This window comes from Bos indicus x Bos taurus, chromosome 3, assembly GCF_003369695.1.
Source record: "Bos indicus x Bos taurus breed Angus x Brahman F1 hybrid chromosome 3, Bos_hybrid_MaternalHap_v2.0, whole genome shotgun sequence".
NCBI classification, from domain to species: domain Eukaryota; kingdom Metazoa; phylum Chordata; class Mammalia; order Artiodactyla; family Bovidae; genus Bos; species Bos indicus x Bos taurus.
The window spans coordinates 21,511,349-21,535,987 of NC_040078.1; the positions used below are offsets into that span (position 1 = coordinate 21,511,349).

Here is a 24,639-nt window from a genome sequence, read left to right on the forward strand (position 1 = left end):
TCTGGAGTCAGTGCCCAAGAGTGGGATTGCTGGATCATATGATAACTATATTTTCAGTTTCTTTCTGACAGCACTGAGTCCTTGTTGTTGCTTGTAACTTTTCCCTAGTTGTGGCGAAAGGTAGCTACTTGCTGATTGTGGTGTGTGGGTTTCTCACTGTGGTGGCTTCTCTTGTTGCAGAGTATGGGCCTCCGTGGTTGTGGCACATGGGCTCTACAGCATGGACTTATTTGCCCGGTGGCATGTGGAATCTTCCTGGACCAGAGATCAAACCCATGTCCCCTGCATTGGCAGGCAGATTCCTAACCACTGGAGTACCAGGGAAGTTCTATTTTTAGTTTTTCAAGGAACCCTCATAATGTTCTCCATAGTGGCTATGCCAATTTACATTCCTCCCAACAGTGTAGCAGGGTTCCCTATTCTCCACACCCTCTTCAGCTTTTATCATTTGCAGACTTTTTGATGATGGCCATTCTGATTAGTATGAGGTGAAACCTCATTGTAGTTTTGATTTGTATTTCTCTAATAATTAGTGATGTTGAGCATTTTTTCATGTGCTTTTTAGCTATCTTTATGTCTTCTTTAGAGGAATGTCTATTTAAGTCTTTTGCCCTCCCCCTTTTTTTATTGAGCTAAATAAGCTGTTTGTATATTTTGAAGATTAAGCCCTTGTTGTTTGCATTCTTTGCAATTATTTTCTCCCAGCCCATAGGTTGTTTTTTTACTTTGTTTATGGTTTCCTTTGCTGTGCAAAAGTTTATAAGTTTGATTAGGTCCTATTTGTTTATTTTTATTTCTTTTGCCTTGGGAGACTGACCTGAGAAAACATTGCTATGATTTATGTCCAAGAATATTTTGTCTGTGTTGTCTTCTAGGAGTTTTATGATATCATATCTTATATTTCAGTCTTTAAGCCATTTTGAGTTTATTTTTGTGTATGGTGTGAAGAAGTATTCTAACTTCATTGATTCAGCTGCCTGGCTTTCCAAACACCACTTGCTGAACAGACTGTCTTTTCTCCATTGTATAGTCTTGTCTCTTTTGTTAAAGACTAATTGACCATCAGTGTGTGGGTTATTTCTGGGCTCTCTAGGCTGTTCCTTTGATCCATATACCTGTTTTTGTGCCAATACCACACTGTTTTGATTATTGTATGTTTGCAGCATTGTCTAAAGCTGACGTTTTGAGAGGCAAAGTAATGCTAAGTGATAGAATCATTTCTGGAAACATGGCAGACTAGAAAACCTGAAATCCCTTTCTCTACAAAGTTCATGGAAATACTGGGTAAAATATATATTAAAAAAAAATGTTTTCAACTAGATAGTTGAACTTGGAAAAAAGGAAAGAAATTGCTAAGGTCCAGAAGTGAAGAGAAAGTGAAGTGAAAGAAAGTGAGGAGAAAGCTAAAAACCAATAACCAAGTAGTCTATTTTCCCAGGGTCACTTTGGGACAGGAGTTAAGACCTAGGAACTGAGACCCTGCATGGAGCCCAGAATCTCAGAAGGCTACAATCTCAGTGAAAGGGTGGGGTAAAAACCAACCCTGTTGGCAAAAGGAGATTCATTCATCCACTCACTCATTCATTTTTGGAAAGCTTGTTATAAGCTAGGCTTATATTCTAAGCCTAATATAATATAGGCTTATATTCCAAGCTAGGCTCTTGGAATACAGTGACAAAACAATTACAAATCTCTATCCCTGGGGAGATAATATTCTGGTGGGGAAGAGACAGAATATAATTCATAAACATTATATAAACATGATAAAAGGAGATAGGTTTATGGAAAAAACAGAACAGGGTAAAGTGGATCAGGAATAAGAAGGAAACCACCTGTCTTGGCCTGGACTCTGAGAAGAAAAAGAATCTTCTCTTGCAAGTTCCTGACCATGGATCTGCTTTCAGGAGGTGCTGGTGCTGTAACTGACATTCATTTTTTGCATGATCTAGAAATGGCAACCCACTCCAGTGTTCTTGCCTGGAGAATCCCAGGGACGGGGGAGCCTGGTGGGCTGCCGTCTATGGGGTCGCACAGAGTCAGACATGACTGAAGCGACTTAGCAGCAGCAGCAGCAGAAGCACTACAGCAAGTAACCAACATAAATTGACCCAAGGTTTTTCGTGTCTTTCTTTACCATTCTATGTGTATGGAGAAGATCTGCTTGACAAAAACAAAACAGAAAACCCTCCACCCGAGCTGCCAGGTGTTCCATAGATAAAGCCCAGGCAAATTTAAGCTCACAATAAAAAATATAAAACTGTTAATAGCAGATTTAAGATTCAATTCAGCATCTATTTGATGCCAAATTCCTTGCTCATAACTCTTGTCCCTATATACACCGGGGCAGGACTCCACTACATCCTCATGGGCAGGACTCACAGCACTTAGGTTCACAGAATCTTAGAGTTGGAAGCAACCCAAGAAATCACCTACTCCAATCCCCTAACAATGTAGGACATCTTTCTGTAACATGACACAGGTTATCATCAGCCTCTTCTTGAGTACCTCTAGGGAAGGAGAGCACATTCCTTGGATAGTGGGAGGCTTTATTGTAAAGGAAAAACAATTCTACCTAAGGAGACAGACAGGCTCTGTAAGCCTTCTGAGCCAGGAGATCTGATAGGATAATTAACCAGATGGATTTAAAGGCTTCTTATCTGTAAAATAAGATAAGGGGCTTATCCTGGGGCTTCCCTGGTAGCTCAGACGGTAAAGCATCTGCCTGCGATACAGGAGACTTGGGTTCGATCCCTGGGTCAGGAAGATCCCCTGGAGAAGGAAATAGCAACCCACTCCAGTATTCTTGCCTGGAGAATTCCATGGACAGAAGAGCCTGGTAGGCTACAGTCCATGGGATCGCAAAGAGTTGGACACAACTAAGCGACGTCACTTCACTTATCTGTAAAATGGGGATATTGTCTCGTAAGATCATGCTGAGGGTTAACAGAATAATGGATATAAAGGCTTACCAGGCACACACAATAGACAGTGTTATTTTCCCTTATCTTTAATGTCTAGCTCTAAGTAACTGATTTAAATAATCAGCAAAAAGACCTACTCTGCTTTGCATTAACCAGATCACAGCCACTTATTGCCATGAGATTTTTTAAAATCCAAATTTTAGTGAGGGCAAATTGCATTTGGTTCCATGTAACAGTGGGGAAGAGTTTTGTCATTAAAACAAACAACTGCTCATTTCTGTTTAACTTTGAACCAATAGTGTCTCTGTATATCAAGGCCTCTTCTATTTCCAGTTTCCAGGCTGTTATCTATCCCATCTGGCCTGGGGTGAAGAGTAAGTCTGAGAAGTCTCTGAATACAGACGGAGGGTAAACTGCACTGTGAAGCTGCCTTTTCTTTTAATCATCCAATTTTTTTTTTTAATTTTAGAAATTTCAAGAATAATTCTGCTGACTTTGGCTACTTTAAAAATTAAAGAATTATTTCAATGCAACACAATTCATCCACTTGTAGGTGTATAGTTTGGTTGGTCAGTGTAGACAAAACCCACACTTGAGATAAAGAACTAATTCCCTCACTTCCAACTTTCCCCTTTAGGCCTTTGATTTTAAGAGGGATGCTGACAGGCTGGGATCCAGGGCAAGAAGTATTGAAGTCATGGCAAAGGCAGACCACCTGAAGGAATGAAGAGATCCACTGACTCCCAGAGGAATGAAGGCTTATGAGGGATACAGCTTCCCTGGTGGCTCAGTGGTAAAGAATCTGCCTGCAATTCAGGAGACCGGGGTTCGATCCCTAGGTTGGGAAGATCCCCTGGAGAAAGAAATGGCAACCCACTCCAGTGTTCTTGCCTGGAGAATTCCATGGACAGAGGGCCTGGTGGACTATATTCCATAGGGTCACAAAGAGACGGACACGACTGAGCGACTAACACACATGGGGAATACATCAACCTTCAAATATTTGAAGAGCTGCTATGCAGAATAGAGTACACTTAGTGTGTAGCTCAGAGGGAGCCATGAGGACTCCTGGGCAGAAGTGAGAGATGTTTTGATTCAATATAAAAAAACTTCTAAAAACAATGTTATAACAACCATTTACCTGATGAAAGTAAGTGAGACTCAGAGTTAAAAATGAATTCCTCAAAGCTTCTTGGTGGTCCAGGGGTTAAGAATCCACCTGCTAATGCAGGGGACACGGGTTCAATCCCTAGTCCAGGAAGATCCCACATGCTGCAGGGCAACTAAGCCTGTGTGCCACAACTACTGAAGTCCACACACCTGAGAGCCTGAATTCCATAACAAGAGAAGAGAAGCCACCTCAATGAGAAGCCCACATATCGCAACTAGAGAGTAGCCCCTGATCACTGCAACTAGAGAAAGTCTGACTGCAGCAACGAAGACCCAGGGCAGTCAAAATAAATAAATTCCTCTAGATCAAACACTCAGTAAGTGATGGAGTCAGAATTTGAATCCAGGTGTTCTGATCTTACATCCAGATCTTTCCCCTTCTACTGTCCACTTTGGAAGACATGTAGGAGGCCCAGGTAGAAGTAAAGGTGGAGATGACCTGATATGAACTAGCTACTCAGATGTTTGTCATTGTTGACCATTTACCCTCTGGCTCCTGCAATGCCTTCACCCGAGAGCAGCCAAGGCCCAGCAGAGACAAGAGGCGCTTTTGGAACGTAGGTGGAGGAGGGTGAGGCCACCCTGTCCTCAGCCTGTGGTTCTCTTTGCTTCACTGCCGGGAGCAATCTCTTGCCCTGATTTCCAGTGTGGGCTGAGGATCCAGGTCAGTGAGAAGCCCAGCACTGGGTCTGCCTGTGTGGGTGCTGCTGATAGGGATCAGGTGCTCGGGGCTGGGGGCTGAGCTCAGGACACCACTGTGCTTCCCAGGCGCTGGCCCAGGAGCTTGTGGAAGCGCCTCCACCTGCCCAGCAGGGCTTGCCTGAGAGGTTCTGAACGTGGACGGGGAAACCAGTTGTCGGAGAAGAGAAACAAAGCACCCTCAGGTGAGACAGAGAAAGGAAAAAGAGAGGAGAGAGTGTATGAGGAGAGCAAGGGAGTTGGGAAATAAGAGCAGGGGCTTTACTGGCTCAGCTTCTAGGGAGCCTGCAATGTAAGAACGCCAGGTGGAGAGGAGGCAGGATGGGCATACACGGAGCTTTGCTCCTTTTACCGGGACTTCTTGGCCTGTGGCCTCCCAAGGGTGAGGTGGCACAGGCACTGCTCCCCAGGAAGACCTCAGGGTGCTCAGGTGCTGGCGATCAGCGCTGCCCTTGGCCTGGGGGACAGTGGTGGCTCTGAGGCTTGGGTATTGCTTGGGTGTGGCTCAGGCGAGCGGAAGGCCCCTCCATCCTGGCTGGCCTCCCCTCCCATTCTGCGCCCCTCTCTAGGCAGGTGGGCCCGAGCCTTGGGTTTGCTGAGGGTTTTCCAGGTTTGCCCAGCTCAGAGCCCAGCCAGCTGACAGCAAGCTGGACAGAGGTCATTTGAACTCAGACCACACATCCCTGTTAAATATATCAGCTTTTAAATCAACCTTTGTTCAAAGTCCAGTGAGTTCCAACTAGAGCTCACCAGCAGAGAGAGAAGTGCCTGGTGAGGCCAGTGGCTCCTCTTCCTCCAGGACCTAGGTAAGAACTGACTCAGGGTCCCCGTGACTGAGGGCCCTGACCACCTAGGCCGAGACCCCCTTCTTTCTTTTTCTTTTTCCATTTCTATGTAGTAGCTGGCTGTCCAGGGCAGAAGAGAGCCTGGTGGGGAAGAAGCCAGGCAGGCCCCTTTGGTGATGGTGGGATTGGGGGGTGAGGGATTCTCCACACTCTGAGGTTCTCTGTGCATGAGACAGCCAGACCCTCACAGTCTGGGGTCTGCTTCACAAGAGAATAGGTAATCTGACCCTCAGAGCAAGGTTTCCCAGGGTTGCACGGGCGTTTGATGTGTAGCCAGAGGGAGGGAGACAACAAACTTCACAGATTTCCAGGGAGATTCTTTCTCTCACAGAACCTTTCCACTGTTCAAGGGCTTTGGGTAGTAGAGATTTTCTTTTGGAAGCAGCTGTTAAAAGATACAACCTAACAACTTTCTCACTGGAAAATAAAAATGCTTTTTATCACATTATAGCTCTGAGAAATAAGAAAAGTCAGTGGATTTTTAGGCTGACTGAATTTTAAAACAGATCCCCAGACTTTACCCTCTGGAGTGTCTAGTTCTTTGGATCTTGTGAGGCCATGAAAAATCTTTTTTTTTCCTTCTGCAACATCCCTTCAGATGATTCTTGTGGGAAGGGACATCTGGGAGCCACTACTTAGTAACCTATATCCTAAGCGGAAGTGGTCAAGGGACTTAAGTGTGACTGTCGTCTCGGGGCTACCCAGCAGAGGAGATTCCTGGTCTGGGCTGGCTCTGCAGGAACATACACCTCCTCAGTTACAGTTCCTGCAACGTTGCACCCATAAATGAACTCTCAGTCCCATTTCCAAAAGGCACAGGGGCTCTTTGTCTCAGGCCATGGTTGTCTAGTCACCTGGAGTCACATGTTCTTCCCTGCAGCAAATAACTCAGGGACTTTGAGTCTCTGTGTTATGACAAAGCAAATTGTTCTTATCTTTGATTCTTTTGTTTGTTCTTTGCACCATAAACTATGAAGTTGCTAGTAATGATGTTTTACGTTCATAGACCACTGGTTAGACAACTCTTTCTCATCCCAGGGAAGGAACATGGGACTGGAATACAAATAACTTGGGCTTTGATTCAGTTGTTAGTGACAGGCCATTAGACAAGTCCCTTTGCCAACTGGAGCCTAAAGTTTATTGCCTATTAAAGGCTCTCATCTTTTCCCCAAGGCTGTATTGAAAATAAAATTAGAAATATGTGTTCAAGCATAACCACAAATGTGCTTACATTTCAAATATGTGTCTCCAAAGGCCCCGTGGAGCAGTGGGGCAGCCTTGCTGTCAGCTGGGAGATCTTGTGTTTTAATCTCTTTGAAAGTATTAGTCACTCAGTGTTCTGACTCTTTGCGACCCCATGAACTGTAGCCCACCAGGCTCCTCCGTCCATGGGATTTTCCAGGCAAGAATACTGGAGAGGGTTTCCATTTCCTTCTCCAGGGGATCTTCCCAACCCAGGGATCAAACCCGGGTGTCATGCATTGCAGGCAGACTCTTTATCATCTGAGCCAACAGGGAAGTCCTTAAAAATGTGCAACGAATTTGCATATCATCTCATTGAGTCTCTGTTTACTCATTTATCAGTAAGGGGCTGAGACTAGATGATTGCTGGTGTGCTTTTCAGCCCCCCAAATATGATAGATACTGGAGCTTTGAAGGCTGGCTCCTGCTTGTCATTTGGGCATGAATGGAAATGTTACCTTCCCAGGAATGGCTTTTAAATTCAGCTTCCTCCTTCCACCTCACCACCAGATCTCATCATTTGTAGCCTTTATCATCAGAAATCATCTTGTCTACTTTTTGTCACCTTTGGCAGATGTTAAGCTCTAGAGAGCAGGGGTCTTGACCTTTGTCTTACCTTGACCTTACCTGCTCTTAGAACAATACCTGCCATAGAGTAGATGCTTAGCTTCACTGATAAACGGAAGTTAGTGTGGCAGGGAGAGAGCTATAAGAATAGAGTCAGTATGTTTGGATAATGCTTTTATCAAGGAGGAGGCTGAAGAACTCTGATACTCTCTCAGGCACTTAAGGTCCTTGCCTGCGTGTGTGCTAAGTCACTTTAGTCGTATCCAATTCTGTGTGACCCATGGACCGTAGCCCGCCAGGCTCCTCTGCCCATGGGATTCTCCAGGCAAGAATACTGGTTTGAGTTGCCATGCCCTCCTCCAGAGGATCTTCCTGACCTAGGGATTGAACCTGTGACTCCTGTGGCTCCTGAATTGGCAGGCGGGGTCTTTACCACTAGTGCCACCTGGGAGGCCCTTAAGTCTGATAGAATGGGAATGGACGTCTCTGGACATCTTGGTTAAAGGATTTTCACATTTGTTGCAGGAATTTGATGACAGTGACAAGGCAGAGCTAGAACTAGACATATTTTCCTAAAGAGTTCAGCATCTCCTTTCCTTGGCCCTTCATGATGATCTCTTTGCCTGGTGAGCATCGTCACTAAATGATTAAGTATTAGAAACCTGAATTACAGAACAGATGTGTTCTTACTCTCATGAGGAAATGAGGAAATCACCTATCTCCTCACCCGTCAAATGGGTGTAATAGCACCTAGTTCCTAATGTTACGAGAATGAGACTGGAGAAGCACATGGTGCCTCTGGCACCTTAAGTGCTACTATTCTGATGATCATCAGACAGTTTTATGATGGGCATGACCCCAAGGAAGGAAGGAACCCAGGCAGTGGAGAGGAGTTTTGATAAATATGAAAGATAGCTCCTACTCAGCTCCACGGCAGCTGTGGTCCGAGATTCACCATTCGTGAACATGTGTGCTTGCTTAGTCACTACATCGTGTCCAACTCTTTTTGCTACCCTATGGACTGTAGCCCTCGAGGCTCGTCTGTCCATAGGATTTCCTAGGCAAGAATACTGGAGTGGGTTGCCTATTCCTCCTCCAGGGGATCTTCACTGCCCGGGGATCGAACTTGCATCTCCTGCATTGGCAGGCAGACTCTTTACTGCTGAGCTACCAAAGAAGCACCCCCGCCTCCACCCCTCTGATTCGTGAACATGCCTCTGCTATTCCTTTTGCCTGGAATGCCTTCCTCCTCCCAGTCTAACTACTTGGGTTTCTTAACACAGCCCTCATGGTTGGGAGGCTGGGCAGATGGTGGGAGGAACCCAGATTCAACTGAGTTTAAATCCAGATTCTGCTGTTTATCCAAATAGCCATGGAAAACCAGCTTACATTTTCAGGGACTTTTCTCTTGTGAAGCAGACCATTAGGATTAAGTGAGAACTCATAAAATGTAACCTAGGCTGGTGCTTGGAGCCTAGTAGGAGCTCAATAAATGTGTATAAAAATAACAAACATTTTCTTTTCTAGTTGAAATTTAGAGGCTGGAGTGATTCCTTCAGACTGTAGTGGTCAGGCAAGGATTTGTATATGACCTATAATTTGAGCTTCTCTGGTGGCTCAGATGGTAAAGTGTCTGCCTGCAATGCGGGAGACCCGGGTTCAATCCCTGGGTTGGGAAGATCTCCTGGAGAAGGAAATGGCAACCCACTCCAGTATTCTTGCCTGGAGAATCCCACGGATGGAGGAGCATGATAGGCTGCAGTCCATGGGACTGCAAAGAGTCGGACACGACTGAGCGACTTCACTTTCACTTTTAAAATTTGAACAGAGCCTTGAATATGGTTAGGTCTTTAATTCATCCACTTGGAAAAAAATGTGACCTACTATAAATAAATAATTGGGGGTGGGGGCTGGAGGTGTTTCAGGCACAGCATGTGGGGTGAGCAAAAGGCGGGCTGGGTGTGGGTTGACTACATGTGTGCTGAAAGGTGACACTGAGGAGCAGAGGGGGATAAAGTTGGGCTTGATTATGTTGTGCTTCAAAGCCTTCCTGATCAAGGAGTTTGGAATTTTAGGTTCTTTTTTTCTTTTTTTTAAGTTTTTATTTTGTATTGGAGTATAACCAATTAACAATGTTGTGATATTTTCAGGTGAACAGCGAAGGGATTCAGCCATATATATACATGTTTCCATTCTCCCCTAAACCCTCCTCCCATCCAGACTGCCACTTAAAATTGAGCAGTTCCATGTGCTATACAGTACGTCCTTTTTGATTATCCATTTTAAATATATCAGTGTGTGTACGACCTTCCCAAACTCCCTAACTATCCCTTCCCCTTATCCTTCCCCACTTCCTTGCAACCAAAAATTTGTTCTCTGTTTTGTAAGTAAGTTCGTTTGTATCATTTCTTTTTGAATTCCACATATAAGGAATGTCAAATGCTATTTCTCCTTCTCTGTCTGACTTCTCTCAGTATGACAATCTGTAGTGGATTTTAGGTTCTTAAGTGTTATTTTTAGAGACTAACATGGTGAAAGAAAGACCAGGCAATTTGTCTTGAGGCAGTGACTGGGAGAGGCCAGAGGACTTTAAGTTATAGGGAAAAAAGCCAGGGGGCAGAAATGCAGATTCAGTAGAAAAGCAAGATACCTACTTTGGGAGACACTCTCATTCTGGCCAATCCTCAGGATAGTTTGGCTATTTTCAGGTACCAGTTTTGTCAGCAGCACAAAGTATCCTTTCTCCAAGGGTGACTCTTGTTTCCACATGATATTGACTTCGTCTGTCTCCCAACTTGCAGAACTCTTAGATCAGCAAGTAGAGTGAGGAAGGCCTTGAACTCCAACAAGGAGTCCTGTCTTTTAGGACAAAGTATCCTTCATGATGGGTGGGTTGGGGGAGGGGCATTCAGTGCCAGCAGGCCAAATGAATTTCAAGATAAGCAGATTCCATTCCTTATCATAAGAGAGAAACAAGAATCATTCACAGCCTCTGAGCACTCTTCTCTACTGGAACACATTTCATTAATTTCCCATACTTGAAATTTATGGCTGCCTAAGTCCAAAATCACTGTAGATGGTGATTGCAGCCATGAAATTAAAAGATGCTTACTCCTTGGAAAGAAAGTTATGACCAACCTAGATAGCATATTAAAAAGCAGAGATATTACTTTGCCAACAAAGGTCCATCTAGTCAAGGCTATGGTTTTTCCAGTGGTCATGTATGGATGTGAGAGTTGGACTGTGAAGAAAGCTGAGTGCCGAAGAATTGATGCTTTTGAACTGTGGTTGTGGTGAAAATTCTTGAGAGTCCCTTGGACTGCAAGGAGATCCAACCAGTCCATCCTAAAGGAGACCAGTCGTGGGTGTTCATTGGAAGGACTGATGCTGAGGCTGAAACTCCAATACTTTGGCCACCTCATGCGAAGAGTTGACTCATTGAAAAAGACCCTGATGCTGGGAGGGATTGGGGGCAGGAGGAGAAGGGGATGATGACAGAGGATTAGGTGGCTGGATGGCATCACCGACTTGATGCACGTGAGTTTGGGTGAACTCTAGGAGTTGGTGATGGACAGGGAGGCCTGGCATGCTGCTATTCATGGGGTTGCAAAGAGTTGGACACGACTGAGCGACTGAACTGAACTGAAGACCAAACAGTAATCTTTACAGTGGGAAGGTACAGTTAGCAAAAACATATCTTGGAGCCCTACTTATTTTCCTATTTTTGATACTAATTTAAAACTAATACACTGGAGTGTTTTGAATTTCCACAGCTCTTGCTTTGTAAAGGAGGAATCCAGCTGGCTTAATCTGCAGCAAAGATATTGAATCTGCTCTAGGTAAAATATTTTTGAAGAAGGATGAAATTGAATTTCATTTATCTCCTCCTTGCTTGAGACATCTGTCAAAACCAACTGAGATACAATAGGATTTCTTCTATGTTGTTGGAAGAAACAGTGTCTCCCAAGGCTCTTAGGCAGGCTGTGAAAGAAGACACACCTGGCCCAGCACAGAAGCCCACGATCAGGGCTGTCAGCTATAGAGGATTCTCTGATGGTCTGTAGGTGCTGACATAACATCACCAGTCTCTACCAGTTGTAGTTTTCCAACAAAAGTCTGTGTTAGTCACTTAGTTGTGTCTGACTCTGTGACCCCGTGGACTTGCCTGTCAGGCTCCTCTGAGCATGGAAGTCTCCAGGCAAGAAATCTGGAATGAGTTGCCATTTTCTTCTCCAGGGCATCTTCCCAACCCAGGGATTGAACCCAGGTCTCCTAGCATTGCAGACAGATTCTTCACCAACCAAGCCACCAGGGAAGCCCAAAAAGAGTCTAGTGATTTCTTTGTCTAACTCATTACACAGAAATGCTGAAGAGGCAGCATTTCTCACAAGGGCATCATGTGTGGACACGCCTGGTTGAGCTTCCTGGGAAGGTTGCTTTCTCCTTGCTGAAGTTCAAAGTGTTTTGCAGACCAAGCATGGAGTTTTAGGGTAAAGTGAGTAACATTCAGTTTGAATGTTAGCCGAGAGTTCCTGCCCTCTCTTCCCCTCATGCCTCAATGAAACGGAAATCATTTACTCTCTGGTTACATCCTAGGTTATACAAACATCCTCCTACAGTTGCAGGAGAATAAACATTATTCCCCACTATCTTGCTCAGTTTTTGTTCTTTGAGTTTTTCACGCCTTGGGTGTTGGTTACCTAAGCACCTTGTACGGAGAGGTTGTGTTTTCTTTGCAGTCTGACACTGTCTGCACCATTGATTCCTATTTTCCTCTTATCTAAAATAGATGGAGTACCTGTTTTATTCCATCTTATCTAAATAAGATGGTTGGTCCAAAGCACTCATGACTGATGGCAGTAGATTACTGTATTGATAGAATGATCCACTGCATCCTAAATTTGAGGAGAAAGACAAAGAAGACAGCACTGGGTATTTTCTTTCCTGACAGTAGTCATTGCACCTGGCTGTCACTGCCCACAGCCCCTTTCTGATTTCCCCCTCCAAGCAGAATGCTGTTCATACCACATCCGTTCTCTAATCTTTTGGAAATCCAGTGATGTTGGTCCGGTGAGTGAACCTGTTCCCTAGTCACTCCCTGGTGACCATGATCACCTGCACCTCGGTATGTCAGGTGATACTCCCTCACTCCATCTTCTCCACCCTTGTATGTGGGTCCCTTGGCTGCTCTATCTTGTACTCACTTCTGTTAGAACTCATTTTCTCCAGATGTTTGGATTCTCTGGCCAGCTTAGTTCTGTAAAAGCTCCCTAGAATCTTTTACCTCCTTAACACATGACATTTGGTTCCATTTTGGTAATTCTCTAGCTTTCAGTCTTACATGACAGTTCTTAGGGAAATCTGAGTTCATTATCTGAGCTTGATTTCATGGGGGAACAAAATCTTCAGCCGACTTTTCAGCAGCTAAAACTAACTTTGCAGAGATGGTCCAGAGTGAGGAGACAGAATCTCTGACCTGACAATCAGGAGGCCTGCTCATCCCTATCACTCAATCTCTTGTCTGCTTCACAAGGAAAATCAGAAACACTGCTCAAATGTCATCACAGGGAACGGAATTCCCATGGACTCAGGACTTCCACCAGAGAGCAGGGAATATGGTTCACCTGGAGTGGGCTTCTCTGCTCCAGACACTGAGCTTAGATTGCTCTAGACCATCTGTCTTCAGTGATCTTGGCCCGGTGCACTGATCCATGTGCATTTCCTATTTCTGGTGTATTTCTATCTCCAGGTCAAAATTAAGGAAGCCACACATGTTCTCATAGCTAGCAAGTGGTGACAATGAAATTAAAAAGTGGGTTTGGCTTTAAAACTCTGGTTCTTTCTAATGTACTTTATCCAGACTAGAATGCTCAGGGAAGATACAAATAAAAACAAACTCCCTTCACGTCAGCCACGTACCTGTGTTTAGACTTTTTGTTACTGGAAACTACTCTGTCCTAAACATTGTTTAAGATGACTTTTCCTATGTCAGCCACTTAATTTTCAAAACTGTTCCTCAGTCCCCTCTTCCTTCCTCTCCCCATTCATCCTGCCCAGCCAGAAGACTAGAATAGAAGCTAGAACTAGAACAGAAGCTAGAACACTTCATCTTTTCCATCACTCCATCTTGGTAGCTCAGTGCTGCATGCATGCTCAGTTGTGTCCGACTGTGGCTCCATGGACTGCAGCCCAACAGGCTCCTCTGTCCACGGAATTTTCCAGGTAAGAAAACTGGAGTGGGTCGCCATTTCCTACTCCATCAGATCTTTCTGAACCAGGGATCAAACCTGAGTCTCTTGTGTCTCCTGCATTGGCGGGTGGATTCTTGACCACTAGCGCCACCTGGGAAGCCCTCATGCAGTTTCTCTTCCTCACAATTCACACCAGCCTCACAGTCTCACGTTTTAACAAACGCTGGGCTCATTTTACGGAGAAGGCAATGGCACCCCACTCCAGTACTCTTGCCTGGAAAGTCCCATGGGCGGAGGAGCCTGGTGGGCTGCAGTCCATGGGGTCGCTAAGAGTCGGACACGACTGAGCGACTTCCCTTTCATTTTTCACTTTCATGCATTGGAGCAGGAAATGGCAACCCACTCCAGTGTTCTTGCCTGGAGAATCCCAGGGATGGGGGAGCCTGATGGGCTGCCGTCTATGGCGTCGCACAGAGTTGGACACGACTGAAGAGACAGCAGCAGCAGCAGCAGGGCTCATTGTACACATAGAAACCCTCACCTCCTAGCCATCTGTTTTAAAACATGTCATGCTCCAACCTGGGGTAAAAGTGACCACTTTCTTCTTTTATTCTTGATGTCTTGGGTAGGCCAAAAAGTTTGTTTGAGTTTTCCCACAGGCTCTTATGGAAAATCCTGAACGAACTTTTTGATAAACCCAATACATAGTGAGAAAAAGCCATGAGAAATCATGCTGATTGGTCTTGTATAAATTCATGAGATCTATATTTATCTGTCTAATGAAAAAAATATATTTTGGCCTAAGTTGTTACTTAGAAATTTTTATTCAACGTGTTGCCTGTTTACAGTGAAACAATGCTGAGGCTTTGGATAGCCTTTTTGCCAAGATTATAAACTGCCAGCCCAGGGGTCCAATTCTGTTTACTTTACATGAAGCCTTTCTAAAAACTTTGAAATAGCTGCCTGTTTTTAAATATGGGGACATTTCACATAAATCTGGACTTTTAAGTTCTCTTGAGAGATTGGAAGATCCAGCACGCTGGGCTCTTATTTCCTCATCAGCTCAGCTCATTTCAGTTGCTCAGTCGTGTCCGACTCTTTGCGACCCCATGAATTGCAGCATGCCAGGCCTCCTTGTCTATCACCAACTCCCGGAGTTTACCCAAACTCACGTCCATCGAGTCAGTGATGCCATCCAGCCATCTCATCCTCTGTCATCCCCTTCTCCTCCTGCCCCCAATCCCTCCCAGCATCAGGGTCTTTTTCAATGAGTCAACTCTTCGCATGAGGTGGCCAAAGTACTGGAGTTTCAGCTTTAGCATCATTCCTTCCAAGGAACACCCAGGACTGGTCTCCTTTAGGATAGACTGGTGCAGTGGCCTTTGGAGGTAAATACTGCTAATCCACACTCCTCTCCTAGCCACCTTCACCAATTTATCAGTCTGGGGCCCAGTGGAGAATGTGGGGAATGTGGAATGGTCCACATTCTCAAAGTTCCTCATTTGTCTCATTAAGTTGACCTTATCTTCCTCTTTGTCTCATTTTCCCCACTCTTCTCCTGCCTCAGTAGAAGTATTCTATCTCATCAAGGCCAAACCCATTTTCTATGCTGTCTGTATCATCCCTTGATATACAAACATTAAAAATAAACCCATCCACTAACCCTACTTCCCCCTCAAACTGCTATCCCAATCCTCTCATGTATCTGTTTCAGGATGTATCTGTATTCCTTGCCTCTGTTATTTACTAGGGTTCACTTGCTTCTTAGTCCCTTATCTGTCCTGAACTTCCATTTTCTAAACTTAGTGGCATTTTCTGTTTTTATTCTCTTTACCTCCTAGCAGGGTTTTGCATTGTTAACTATGTTGTCTTGAAATTCCTCTTTTAGATTGGACTGTAAAATCTTGGCCATCTGATTATTCCTTCTCAGCTTCCTTCTTGTCACCTAGATATCAGTATTACCCAAGGCTTTATCCTTGGCTCCCCTCCTTTCGTGTTGATACCCCTGGGCATCACATAAGCATTGCTGTGAGGCTTCTAGGCCACTGTTGCCCGAGCTCCAGGTCCATACTTCTGTGTACCTGCAGGATGTTCTGCCAAGTCCTCTAATTTTTAAAAATTTTTACCTTTTGAAGATTTATCCCCATATTTTCTTCTAAGAGTTTAGAAGAAACGGTTCTAACTCTTAATTTTTTCTTTGATTTTGAATTAATTTTTGTGTGTAAAGTGAAGTAGATATTCAATTCCCTCCCCTTTTTTTTCAGTCCTCTGATTTAAAACCATCTCAAACTGACTTTGCCGTATCATTCTTCATGACTATACCATCTTTTAATGGTACAACTTGTCTGTCAGTCACCAAGGCATGAACTTGTGGGTCTTTTTCTTTTTTTGACTTCTTCCTTTCTAACACTCAGTCCAAGTAGGCAGTATTACTTGGAAGGTGCATTAGTCTCCTAGCTGTCATAACAGAATACCACATGACAGAATCCCTTGTTGCTTAAACAAAAATTTCTTTCTTCACAGTTCTGGAGGCTAGATGTCCAAAGTCAAGGTGCCAGCAGGGCTGGTTTGTCCTGAGGCCTCTGTTGGTTTGCAGATAGCAGCCTTCTTGCTGTTTCTTCACGTGGCCCTTTCTCTGCATACGTACTTTTCTGTGTCTACTTATAAAGATGCCAGACCCACATTTTTGGACCTCTTTTAACCTTAATTATCTCTTTACAAGGCTCTATCTCCAAATAGTCATAAGGCTTCAACATATGAATTTTGGGAGTGAAACAATTGAGTCCATAACAGACGGGGAGTCTAAAGCTTGAAGTAGAAAAAGTATCAAGGGTGAAGTGTTAGTTGCTCAGTTGTGCCCAACTCTGGGACCCCATGGACTTCAGCTCACCAGGCTCCTCTGTCCATGGGATTTTCCAGGCAAGGATACTGGAGTGAGTTGCCATTTCCTTCTGCAGGGGATCTTCCCGACCCAGAGATTGAAGCCAGGTCTCTTGCACTTCAGGCAGATGCTTTACTGACTGAGCCATGAGGGAAGCCCAGGAGAAAACTGGGCGAGGGTGATAAGTCCAGGGAAAGTCTACTGCTTGTGGGGAAGCAGACAGAATGAGGAAATGACCACAGAATTAGGGTGTTCTGGCAACTCAGAGCTAAGAGGAGTCAGAAGCACAGCTGTGTTCACATGGGGCAGTGACCTCAGAAGACAGAGCTGCGCATGGACCACTCTGTGCACCTCGATCCGGGGCCAGAAACCAGGCTTGACCACTGGAGCTTTTTGTGTCATAGAATTTTATTAAAGTATGAGAGAGAGAGAGAGAGAGAGAGAAAGCTTCTGACGTAGACATCAGAAGGGAGCAGAAAGAATGCCCCCTTGCTAGTTTTTAGCAAGGTGTTTATGTCTGTTAGAAAGCTGTTAATCAGATAAGAGAGACACCTCAAGGCTGAGGGAGTTTCATCAGGCCCCTCTCCCACAATATGAGTTTTATCTCCCGGTCATAAAACAATTGATATGAATACTGGCTTGTTAAGCCATTATCAGCTCAAGGTTTGAGAAAAGAAGAAAAAAGTTAGTCTTAGGCAGAAGCATTTTGAAGAAAGGCAGATTCCAAAGCAAATACGTAGTTTCATTAACGTAGCTTAAGAAAAACATTTCCATAAGAAAAATGCATTAGTTAGCTCAAGGCAGAATCAGGTGTAGTCAACACAGAATTAAAAGGCGCCTCTTTTAATTTTGTGTAGAGAAGGAAAAAAACTGCCACTTGTAGTTTATCTCCTCCTGCCGCTTGGAGACCTCTGGCCTTCCTACCTGTTACCCTCTCAAATCCACAACAAGATTGTGTGAGTGAGGCAGGCAGTAATTAGGGAGAGTCACAGGGACCTGGTGTATCTCATGGTCAGTGTAAGTAAGTGTTTTGTACACCCGTGTTCTTGTACCTGTCCTGTCCGAGGCCATCTATGTATGGAGAAATCTGAGAGGACAGGATTGAAGACTTAGTACCATGTGTGGCTTAGTCCTCCCTAGTTCCTCCAGCTCTTTCACCTCTACTCTCATGTAGAGGTGCGAGGTCAGGTTGCATGTGAGGAGGATTAGTACAACAGCCATCCCTCCTACCACCCGTGGAGCCCAACTCTGGTCCTGTCCTTCTTCTGCTTATAAGCCTTGCTTGGTCCATGCCTGAGTGCGTGCTAAGTCGCTTCAGTTGTGTCTGACTCTTTTCGACTCTATGGACTGTAGCCCGCCAGGCTCCTCTGTCCACGGGATTCTCCAGGCAAGAATACCAGAGTGGGTTGCCATGCCCTCCTCCAGGGAATCTTTCTGACCCACGGATTGAACCAGGCATCTCTTACGACTCCTGCATTGGCAGGTGGATTCCTTACCAATAGCCACCATGGAAGCCCCTGCTTGGTCCCTGCTGACCACCAAACTAAGGCCAGATCCCTTGGACTGTTACTAGAGGCCTTTACAGCCTAACTTGTCACCCATGACTAAAGGATGTGTTGGCTGTTCTCCTGTTGGCTGTTCTTCAGTCACTTTGGGTTTTAGCTCTTCTTTGACCATCCCCAAGAACTTTGCCACTTCCATGCCTGAGGTTCATACTATTCTTTGTGGCTAGAATATTCTTTTCCTACTTCTGTCCTATTGAAGTCCTACCCATCTGTTGTCAATATCTAAATCAAATCCTATGTAAGTTGCGAAGCTTTCCTTAATTTGTGTCATGTTGTAGGTCTCATAGCATTTATACTCTGCTCATAGTGGTTGCTCATTCTGTACTAAAACTTTTCTTCACCCCTATTTAACTATAAAGTCCATGAGGATAGAGGTGGTGTTTTACTTTATTCCTTCAACCTACTTAACAGTGTTTTGCATATCAGTTCAGTTCAGTCGCTCAGTCGTGTCCGACTCTTTGCGACCCCATGAACTGCAGCACACTAGGCCTCCTTGTCCATCACCAACTCCCGGAGTCCACCCAAATCCCACCCAAACCCATGTCCATTGTGTCGGTGATGCCATCCAACCATCTCATCCTCTGTCGTCCCCTTCTCCTCCTGCCCTCCATCTTTCCCAGCATGAGGGTCTTTTCCAATGAGTCAGCTCTCCACATCAGTTAGCCAAAATATTGGAGTTTCAGCTTCAACATCAGTCCCTCTAATGAACACCCAGGACTGATCTCCTTTAGGATGGACTGGTTGGATCTCCTTGCAGTCCAAGGGACTCTCAAGAGTCTTCTCCAACACCACAGTTTAAAAGCATCAATTCTTCGGCGCTCAGCTTTCTTTATAGTCCAACTCTCACATCCATACATGACCACTGGAAAAACCATAGCCTTGACTAGATGGACCTTTGCTGGTAAAGTAATGTCTCTGCTTTTGAATATGCTGTCTAGGTTGGTCATAGCTTTTCTTCCAAGGAGCAAGCATCTTTTAATTTCATGCATGCAATCACCATCCGCAGTATGAGGCAACTATTTGTGGCATGGACAAATGAAATCAGATTTGGGGCAATATGTCTTCTTGATGTTCAGTAGAATTTTGAGGGATCTTTGTTCATGATCCCAAAGAAGTTGCATGTACTCCAGGATGCTCATTGGAGAATCTAGTTGTTTGGCCTCAGACAGGAATGGAACTCAGGTTTCCACCCATCGGATGATGGAGGAAGAGAAATGGCCTCAACTCTTTTTAAAAAAAAATTATTTGTCTGTACTGGGTCTTTGTTGCTGCATGCGGCTTTCTCTAGTTGAGGTAAGTGGGAGCTACTCTTCATTGTGGTGCTTGGGTTTCTCATGGTGCTATCTTCTCTTGTCACAGTGCACAGGCTCTAAGGCAGGCAGGCTTCTGCAGTAGAGGCATCACAGCATGTGGAATCTTCCTGGACCAGGGGTTGAACCCCTGTCCCCTGCATTGGCAGGCAGATTCTTAACCACTGAACCATCAGGGAAGTCCCAACCTCAACTCTTAAGGTGGTTAGGTTTAGAGGGGCTGGAAAGGGTCCCCTCAGACTTAATTCACAGAACAAAGAGCCTGTGGGAGCTATTAAAGTTTGTTTTCATCTGCTGGATTCTGTTTGCCTGTGTCAGAACTAGAATGTGGTGGGAAGCAGAGGCAAAGGCTTTAGGTTGCCACACACTCCTGTGCTGCAGGTCAGGCAGAACCATGGGCAGAGTGCGATCCTGAGAACCTCTCCTAACCAGGCTGCTACCTTGGTTTCTCAAGTTGAGTAAAGGTGAGCTCAAGGTAGCTGTTAATAGTTCACCCAGCCTTGACATTCTTCTCTGACCCGTGAGGGTGTTATCCCAAGGCTGAGGGGGAGAGAAGGGGAGCTGGGAGCAGAAAGAGTTGTTTGGAGCATGAGCTTGTTAAACTCGCGGGGATTCTAAACATGCCCATGTTCCGGTTTCAGGCCTGGACTGAGCCAGTAGATCTGAGGTGGCGCCAAACTAAGCATCTGTTTTTATAAGTCTCTGTTAGTGATTCTGAGGGCCAGCTAGGATTGAGATTAAACATGTTAAGGTGATTGCGAGGATTAAATGAGATCATGTAGCATGCCTGAATATAGCATGGTGAGTTTTAAAGGGTAATGTGATTTACTATTACTGGCATCACCTGATGGTCTATAGATTTGTGCTAACCACTGAGTAAATCTGTTCTGTCAGAGGAAACCAGCTGCTGCCTTTGGGCAGACAACTCCCAGGACTGAGGAGATGAATGAAGATCCTCTAATTCTTGCTGACTTCACTTTTCCAGGAGTTATCTTTTCCTTCCTTTCCTCCCTCAGAAAAATTTGCTCTTCCCTGACTTGTGTTTGATCTGATCTACAGCAGTTTGGGGATTCTGTTTTTTTAAACTTTTATTGGAGTATAGTTGATTTATAATGTCTTGTTTGTTTCAGGTGTATAGCAAAGTGAATCTTATATACATGTATATATAATATACATATCTGTTCTTATATATAAAATATATAATATATCCATTATTATATATATATATATATATATATATATATAATATCCATTCTTTTCCCATATAGGTTATTACAAAATATTGAGTGGAGTTCTTTGTGCTATACAGTAGGTCCTTATTAGTTATCTATTTTATATAAATGTGTATATATATATATATATTTATATATAGCAGTGTGTATATGTCAGTCCCAATCTCCTTATTCATCACTTTCCCTCACTTTCCTCCTTTGGTAACCAAAAGTTTGACTTCAAGATCTGTGGGTCTGTTTCTGTTTTCAGGATTCTTTCATAAAATAATACCTGGAAACTAACAGGAGTTCGATAACTGCTTTAGAGCAGGAAGTAATTCGGAAAACCCTGTGTTTCCTTTTGTTTTGGGAGATGCTTTGTGTTCTTGTCAGGTTCCCACTGATCTGGAGATGCTCAAATATTTCTCAGGAGACAAGGGATTTTGATAAACTAAGTACCTTTAAAATCCCCTCACCTCTAGTCCTCCCCTGCACTGAGTGGAAGTGGGGGCTTAGGAGCATTTACACCCATGGTATTTTTTTAACTGGACCTTTCCACTTACAGCAACTATCACGGAACGGAAGGCTTTCTGAGGTGCCAGTGACAAGGCAGCGGCGCTTCACTGCTGGGGATCCCACTGACCTGGGGATCAGTTGAAATGGAATCTCACTCTTTTCACAAACTAGCCTTGTCGGGGGAAGTCTTGCAGGTTCCAGACGCAAACACACAAACTGAGGGGAAAATGAGGCTTCCTGCTAGCCTTGGCCAGCTAAGCTGAACCCTTCTGGTGGTTTGAGTCTCACTTTTGTGGTCATGATCCTCTCAGGAGCAGCTCCTGCTCAGACTTGTGGCTCCACCCGGCCCTGCCGGGGGGGTGGGTGTTCCCCTGGGACCGGGAATGGGCCCATGTTGATGGCTGCCTGGACCTGGGAGACCTTTGCCTGCCTTGGCCTTGGAAGAGTCCCCTGGGTCCTACCAGATATTTCTCTCCTGTGGAAAATCACTGGATGGCTTCAGTTCTTTCTCTGGCCACCTTCCTAGGTCCTACCTGCCCTCCTCTGCTGTCATCACCTAGCCTTCCTAACTTCTAAGAGGTACCTGCATTTTCTCCTTGATCATAGACATATTATTCCCTTTCCTGGTAGCAATGATCTAATCCTTTTAGAAGGTGGGGTCTAAAGGTACAATTAATAATTAAGTTTGATTAAAAAAAATGTCTTTGGCTCTTACCTGGAGTCTTTCCTACCTACCAGCTGGCACTTTGTTCTTCCCACAGACAAGCAACTTTGTTGCCAAGAATTAATTTTCTCAGAGCTCAGAAATGGTTAGAGCTTTCTTTCATTTCCAGTGCTTTATTTTGGCTATTTAAACTGGGGAATAAAGCCGACGGAGGTTTTGATGGACTCCGGTTTCAGACGATTGCTCATATGATGTTGTAGAAATCCATGGGCCTTCACTAATTACATATCTATCTACCATAGGGCTCTGATTCCTGTATTCTCAGGAAGTGGAAGATGGGGGTGGGGGACTAAAGAAACAGGATCTTTTTTTTGTTGTTTTTTAAAAATCATTACCTTTACTTGTTTTTAATTTTTAAAAATTGAAGTATAGTGATTTACACTATTCTGTTTCAGGTGTACAGCATCCTGATTCAAAATTTTTATAGACTATACTCCATTTAATGGAGTAGGAAATGGTAATCCACTCTAGTATTTCTTGCATGGGGAATTCCACGGATGGAGGAGCCTGGCGGGCTACAGTCCATGGGGTCTCGAAGAGTCAGACATGACTGAGCAACTGAGCACGTACATACTCCATTTAAAGTTATTATAAAATATTGGCTATATTCCATGTGCTGCACAATATATCCTTGCAGCTAATTTATTTTATACACAATAGTCTGTATCTCTGAATCCCTGACCCCTGTCTTGCCCCTCTCCCCTTCCCCCCCACCACTGGTAACTACTAGTTTTTTTTATCTGTGAGTCTATTTTTGTTTTGTTATATTCATTTTATTTTTTAGATTCCACATATAAGTGATAATATATAGTATTTGTCTTTCTTGTCTGACTTATTCCACTAAGCATAGAACACTCCAGGTCCAGCCATGTTGTTGCAAAATTTCATTCTTTCTTGTGGCTAAGTAGTTTTCCATTGTATATATGTACCACATCTTCTTTATCTGTTCATCTGTCCGTGGACACTTGGCTTGCTTCTGTATCTTGGCTATTGTAAATAACAGTGCTAAGAACATTGGGGTGTGTATCTTTTAGTGTTCATTTTCTTTGGATATATACCCAGGAGTGGAGTTGCTGGGTCATATGATAATTCTATTTTTAATTTTTTGAGGACTCTTTGTACTGTCTTCCACGCACCCATTTACATTCCCACCAACAAACGTATGAGGGTTTCCTTTTCTCCACATACTCATCAACACTTGTTAGTTGTGGTCTTTTTGATGACAGCCATTCTGATGAATGTGAGGGGATATCTCACTGTGGTTTTGATTTGCAAGAAAAGGAGGAAGAAACAGGAAACTACTTAAAAAAATTTATTTCTTAATTAGGGGATAATTGCTTTATACTGTTGTGTTGGTTTCTGCCATACATCAATGTGAATCAACCATAGGTATACATATATCCTGGAGAAGGCAATGGCAACCCACTCCATTACTCTTGCCTGGAAAATCCCATGGACAGAGGAGCCTGCTGGGCTGCAGTCCTTGGGGTCACTAAGGGTCGGACATGACTGAGCGACTTCACTTTCACTTTTCACTTTCATGCATTGGAGAAGGAAATGGCAACCCACTCCAATGTTCTTGCCTGGAGAATCCCAGGGACGGGGGAGCCTGGTGGGCTGCCGTCTATGGGGTCGCACAGAGTCAGACACGACTGAAGCGACTTAGCAGCCGCAGCAGCAGCATACATATATCCCTTCCCTCTTGAGTCTCCCTCTCACCCCCGACCCCATCCCACTGTTCTCAGTTGTCACAGAGCACCAGGTTGAGCTCCCTGAATCAAACAGCGAATTCCCACTGGCTATCTACTTTACGTATGGTAATGTATCTGTTTCAATGCTACTGTCTCAATTCACCCCACCCTCTCCCTCCCCAACTGTGGCCGCAAGTCTGTTCTCTGTCTGTGTCTCCACTGCTGCCCTACACATAGGTTCATTAGTACCATTTTTCTAGATTCCATATATATGCATTAATATATGATATTTGAGGAAACAGCATGCTTGACTACAAAGGTCCTTCCTATCTCAGTCCCAGGTTCCAGAGTCCCAGGCAGCCTCATCATGGAGCAGTGACAGTTTTGCTAAAGTGACAGATCCCGGCCCTGCCTTAGGGGCCAGTGTAACACCAGGGTGTGGACCGGACCCACCAGGACTGGATCTGTACCAGAGCCCAGTCCTCTTGACTCCTGCTGAACCATCTCCACAAGATGGCAAAGGAGACAAATAGTTTCAGGGCTCTATGTTAGTCCAGGCTTTGGAGGTTTTGATTGGCTTTCTGCATTGATACAGTTGAAAGTGTTAAATATTTCATCAGTTTGAGGTGGGCACCAGCATTAATCCTTTAGTGGTTGAATTGTGGGAGGGCAAACAGGGTGGAAGGGTGTAACCGGGGCTTGGAGCAGTGGCTGTTTCCCCATCAATGTGGTAGCGTTTCTATCAGCATTTTTATCATTGTGAACTGGCTCCAATTCTCTGGGCTTCAACCATAGATGTTGAAAAGAAACTCTGATCTTGAACACCTGACCCTTCAAAGACATAAGTGCAAATCAGAGTAATTACTCTCTGACTGTTTGAAACTTGAAACAAACAAACAAAACAACTTGAGATTTTGCCCAGAAACGCATTTGTGTCTCCTTTTATTTCAAACTTTCAGGTCTCTATTGCGATACAGGAAAGCTTTGCTTTTCTCCTCTCCCCAAACACTAGACTGTCCTGCTATCAAGGAGGTTTCACTTTCCATCCTTGAGAGAGTAGGATCCTGTGGTTGCCACTGCAGAGTGTGAGATGGTTGAATTTTAGG

At 44.4% G+C, this 24,639-nt stretch overlaps 1 protein-coding gene across 3 annotated transcripts in view; it reads left to right on the forward strand.

Annotated features, from left to right (window-relative positions):
• PDZK1 (PDZ domain containing 1) overlaps positions 1–24,639 on the forward strand; it is a 63,281-nt gene that overhangs the window by 11,727 nt on the left and 26,915 nt on the right. The window contains exon 1 of one of the 3 annotated variants that reach the window (XM_027535294.1): positions 5,501–5,596. The exons of the other annotated variants lie outside the window; for them this stretch is intronic. The gene's annotated coding sequence lies outside the window, so the exon portion shown is untranslated. Of the gene's footprint in view, positions 1–5,500; positions 5,597–24,639 lie in introns of those variants that run through there. 3 annotated transcript variants of the gene reach the window in all.